This window comes from Lucilia sericata, unplaced genomic scaffold (genome assembly GCF_015586225.1).
Source record: "Lucilia sericata isolate MDLA Ls3-8-SP2 unplaced genomic scaffold, ASM1558622v1 Contig000084F_arrow, whole genome shotgun sequence".
Lineage (NCBI taxonomy): Eukaryota > Metazoa > Arthropoda > Insecta > Diptera > Calliphoridae > Lucilia > Lucilia sericata.
Genome location: NW_023994117.1, coordinates 110,765 through 116,764, shown reverse-complemented (window position 1 = coordinate 116,764; position 6,000 = coordinate 110,765).

Sequence of the window (6,000 nt, the reverse complement as noted above, 5' to 3'; positions counted from 1 at the left end):
GTTATCTACTTGTTTTATATTTGTTATATGAACTTGCATCGTATTATATAGCATTTCACTTCAAGATTACCAATTAGAAATTGATAAGCAAGTATCTAACTTAAAAGAAAAAATAGCAAGTTTAGAATTTCAACTGAATACAATCAAAAATAGTGAAGCAATACCAAAATTAAATCAATCCAAAAGTTTGTCTATTCCTCCGAAAGTACCTCGCTATACATTAGAAGACATTTCCTTTGCAACTTCTCTTTATTCAGCAGGCCCACGAAGCTACAAATTTCTGCGAAAAAATAATTACCCATTGCCATCGCCATCAACACTTCGCAGGTGGGCAACAAAACTAAGCGTTGAGCCAGGTATTCAGGTCCAAACTTTGTCTCATATGGGGTCATTTGAACTAGGTGTCGAAGAAAAACTATGTGTTATTTGCTTCGATGAAATGAAGTGCCGAGAAGAGTGGGCCTATGATAGGAAAAAAGATATTATCATACCTCCTAAAAGAATGGTTCAAGTAGCAATGGTTCGTGGGTTACGTGGGAATTGGAAACAACCCATATTTTATGATTTTGATTTCAAAATGCAAAAAAGCACACTGTTAAAAATAATTTCGGAGTTATACCAAATTGGCTTCACGGTAGTAGCAGCTGTCAGCGATTTGGGCCCTGAGAACCAACAACTTTGGAAATCAATGGATATATCCGCAAATAAAAGCTATTTTAAACATCCTTCCGACGAAAACAAATTGATTTTCGTTTTCGCTGACGTCCCTCACCTAATAAAACTGTTGCTAAATCATTTTGTAGACGACGGATACCTTTTTGGAAATACTCGTTTAACAAAAACCATAATAGAAGAACTCATTTCATTATGCGAGTTTGACTTAAATATTTCAAAAAATTTGTCACTTGAAATGTTAAACGTAAAAGGCGCAGGTATGTATATAGTGTGTTCTACAAGGTCTTGCTATGGTCATTTTAAAAATTTCAAAATAGGGAGAAATTAAAAACAAATATTGTCAAAATAATTTCTTTTTATTCTACAGCCAGACAAAAAGTAAAAACTGCTACAAAGCTGTTTTCTCACACCACAGCAACTGCCCTAAAGCGTTGTGCACAACTAGGTTTATGTCGGGACAACCAAAAGTTCGTGGAGTGTTCCGAACTTTTCCAAATTTTTAATGATTGGTTTGACATTTTTAATATCAGAACTCCGCAGAAAGATTCCCGACCCTTAAGCAAGGCTTATGGACTGGCTCTTATAGACCAAAATAATATTTAAAAAAAATGTCAGATGTAGTGAAAAATTTATTTGCGCCCCGTCAAAGTGGACATCTTCCCTTTCAAACAGGGATTCTACAAAATAATAATGCACTTCCACTTTTACTTGATCATTTAAGGCAAAACTACGGAATGGTTTATGTGCTCACTGCAAAACTAAACCAGGATGGCCTAGAGAATTTTTTTAGTGCAATCCGTGCGAAGGGAGGACTGCATGATCACCCCTCACCATTACAATTTAAATATCGTTTTCGATCGTATCTTTTAGGTACATTTAAGGAATTCTCAAATATATCATATATTAATGTTAAAATTTACTATACAAATAGATCGCAATGAAAATATTCTTTGTTCGGAAGCGAATATCCAAAACTGTGATGAAAACATTTTGGAACTTCAGACATTAGATCCTGATGTGACGTTAAGTCATCAAATTTTTATCCCAATTAATCAAATTCCAATAGACAATGATGAACAAATTGAGGCAAATAAATGTTGATCCTACTTTATACATACATATAAATCTAATTATTTTTATAGATTACAGAAGATCAAGAAACTGAGCAGTTTTTGGAAAATATTTATAAATTAAATGATATAGAATTTGATGGTTTGGAAAACTTTGCTGGCTATATAATTTCAAAAATGGGTCTTACCGAATTTGGATTTAGAACATCGGAAGAAAAAGATGAAAATTATTCGTATATAAATTTATTGTCAGAGGGTGGATTATACAAACCAAACACAAGTTTTTTAAGCCTTTTGGAACGTTTAAATTCAACATTTTTAACATTTAATGAAAATTCTTTGACAAGTAACCCAAATTATATGCTAAATTTGTTGCACAAAACTAATGTAAATTTGGACAAAAAAATTGTTAAAAGGTTTTATATTGGGAGAACATATTTTCGAATTCGGTTTTTAAACCGCCATTTAAATGATACAAAATATTTGCATAGTAATAAAAAAATGAAAAAAAATTATTACTTAATATACCAACAAAAATAGTCACGTGTTTTAATTACATATAAGAAAGCGATAGTCAGGAGTTGAAAAAATAACTTCCAAAATAATGTAATAGTACATTATTATTTAAATTGTAAATTTTAAATTACACATTTTTTGTAAAAAATTTCTCGAAAATCAAAATCATTTTTAAGAATGTGGCAACGCTTTATATAATGCTCACAAAAAAACTAAACTTCAAAAATCCTTATTTGATAAAAAAATTTTTGATTGACACTACCTTCTTTATTTTTATCATGGAATATACTATATTATGTTCGATACTTCATGCACTTTTTTACAATAAAGCGTAGGATTGTCTCGGAATATTTAGAATATTATGCAGACACACTTAACATTTATCTTATTTATCCACGGATGTGTTAAATTTTGATTCTTTAGAAACATTTAGTGCATTTAAATTTGAAAATTTCTTATTCAAATTAAAGAGGAATTATATATCATCACAGCTTTATAATAGTTTCTCTAAACAGTTACTATAGGGCCTGTTGTATGTGTGTAAATTTTAAAATATCGCAGAGACACATACATAGGTTCCTCATATTGCTGCGTATATAGCATGGTAGTATTGAGAATATAAGGAAACCACATATAAAGTCAGCCAGGCAATAACAGGCAAAGCTAAGCTAATTCCCACCGATCACATTATTCAATACCAGACCCGAAAATACTATACATAAGTTGGGCATTATATGTATATTCCATAACCTGTGAATGAAAGTTTGTTTAAAATAATAATTTATTATGTTTGAAGATATTTAGGGATCTTTTCTAGAGCTTCATTTATGTTGGCAATTCTAAGTCGTTCAAGTTTATCCATCTTCTTTTCTATAGTTTCCCCAATTGGAGAAATTATAATTGGTCTCGATTGTATAACCATGATTAGTTTTATTTATACCAAGAATATACGTGATAAAAAAAACTATAATGTTGAACTATTTGCTTAATTCATTGTCAGACGAAGGTGAATGAGCATTTCTCTTTAAATACCTGAATATTTATAACTTTATTGCCACAAACATGTTATAGTCTAGTTTCTAATTACACCAAGACCTCGCTTTTTTACGTACGATAATGCAATCCCATATTTATCCTAATATTTGCATGTTTTCCACTTATTATGTTCAACAATAATAATATTACTTCCAAAAGTTTGAACTTTTAAGGCGTCAAGGATATTATCTAAAGGAAATTTGCATTAAATGAATCCTTGATCTTGGATATGTGTTATATAAAAGTTTGGTTAAGCCAAACCTGACATGAAAGCCATAGAGTTCCGGCTCATAAATCTAGTAATGAAACTCGAAAAAGCTTCGAATATTTTGGTCTAAGTGTTTTATTTCCAAATATTTGTTATCATTATTGCTATTAGGTGACGTTTTAATTAACTTTTTATGTGGATTTATATAATTCATTATAATTCCTAAAAACACAGCATCTGCTGATCGTCTACACACGACATATTGTGTCAAATTTTTGTATTTGTTTTTGATTGTATTTTTATCGAAATTAAATAAACTTTCTTTTGTTTAAATATACTCAGGGATGAAAATATTTGCATATCATCATTGTTTACCATTAAGTAATCAGAATCGCAGAATTTTAAGATGATTTAAGTTTTGAAATAATTTCCTATAAAATATCCTTTTACAATTATGAGTGACGAGGAAAAATAATAAAGAAAAATAACTATTCTAGGAAATGCAATCGAGGCGAATTCACATAAGGTGGTGTTTTACAATCAGCTGATATTGATAACAAAAATTCAATGCAATGTATTAATTGAAGAAATTATTTGAATTTTAAAATAATGATTAGAAATTGATTGAAATAAGAATGAAAAAGAAGTCTTTTTAGAATACTTGTTCAACTTTTTGGAAGCCTGGAAAAATGGCTTTAGTTTAATTGTGCTGTTAAACTGTGAAAACAAACCATTAATCAACAGGTGATTTCCACAGTCAACCCGATTTTGATCGTTAAGAGCTTTTATAATGTTTCTTCCTATATTAGTTAAGCTTCAATGTTGTCAATCCATAGTTCTGTAGTTATGGATGCAGTTCCGTTCGTTATTGAAATTTTCAATTCCTTCTTTTATTTTCGATCATTTGTCTTCTTCAATGTCACTTATTCGGCGTGATTTTGTTCTGGAATTGGGCACTATGTAGGCTATATCTACGAAAATTCCATATCTTATTCTAATATTGAGTATCAATTGTGTCATTCTTTTACAACCTTCGCCGTCTACGATTGAAAATGGACGACAGTCCTCCACAAACCATTGCGACAAATAATTATCCTTATCTGCACTGGTAACTTGTTTTAAATCAACGTTGCGGCTTCTTGCAACATAGTTACAGTTGTGGGGGATTAGATCAGACGTCTGCTTTCCATTACATTTTAGTATGCGATTACACTTCTCACATGTCACCAGTCCATCAATAACTTTACTCTTTCAATTTGACAAAAAAATTTCGCAGCTGTTCAGTTTGATGTAGAAGTTGATGTTATTACTTTTGCTATTGACTTGGCAATATTTTGTTGTTCAATAAAATAATAAAACAGTAGTTTTAAACGATTATGTTTGTTATTATCCCAGTAATTCCATCTACATACGTCAGTCAGTCAAAGATGATAACAGTTATAAAACACTAACTATAAAAGAAGTGTTGTCAACTTATTTTATGAATATTATTATACTATTTTGAAGCGTGAGTGTAGCGAACATTTTCCGTTTTCCGTTAAACAATGGTCGGGAATCCACCGAAATATTCCGTAAATGTTCTTTAAGATTTTTTCGCTATAAGATGACAACATTTACTTAAGGTTTTTGCTACTGCATACATATACAGTCTAATGCCAAGTTCACGTGAGCAGTTGAATTACTTAAATCGGCCTCTTAATGACAATAGTCAATTAACCCGTTTCTACGATACATTCGTAATTCGTTTTGACAGTTCATCGCCATGTTGTTTTTTGTTGGAATATTTGTGTGTGTGTATGATACAAAAAGAAGTTTATTACTTTATTTTAACAATTAAGATATATATTTTCTATTTATTTGCATTTTTTTGTAATTTTATTTCTTATTTGTCTCCAACCAGTGAAAACAAGCAGCTGATTATGATAATTACTCGATAAAAATTAGAGATGACACTCATTCATTCGTAATTCGTACGTAATTCAAACTGAATTACGTACAGCTTTTGTAATTCGCAGCTGAAATTTTGTATGGACAATCATGTCATTCAGTGTGTAATTGGGAATTGAATGATGAATGAGAGCAAGAATGACGAATAATTGCATCGTGTGAAAGGGATATAACCTTACATTTGTTTAATTTGTATATTACTATGCAGCTATTTCTTACAATTTAAGTTTTTCTGTCATAAATTATTGAAAATGTTTAGATATGAACACTTCCAAATATTCATAACAGACAATTTTTTTTAATATACAATAAACAAAGCTAAACTATGTTAATAAAAGTAAAAACGTGTGAAAATAAAATAAGAAATATATAAGTAAACTAACAATAATTAAGAAAGGAAGATTACTCAGAGATAATGCGATATTTTTAGCACAAAATAATACATAACAACAATAATTTTGTTTTATTTATTGTGGGTGGAAAAGAAACAATTACTTTAATTGCTTTATATTCCAAAATCTATTTTAAACTAGTGTTTGAAAAGAATAT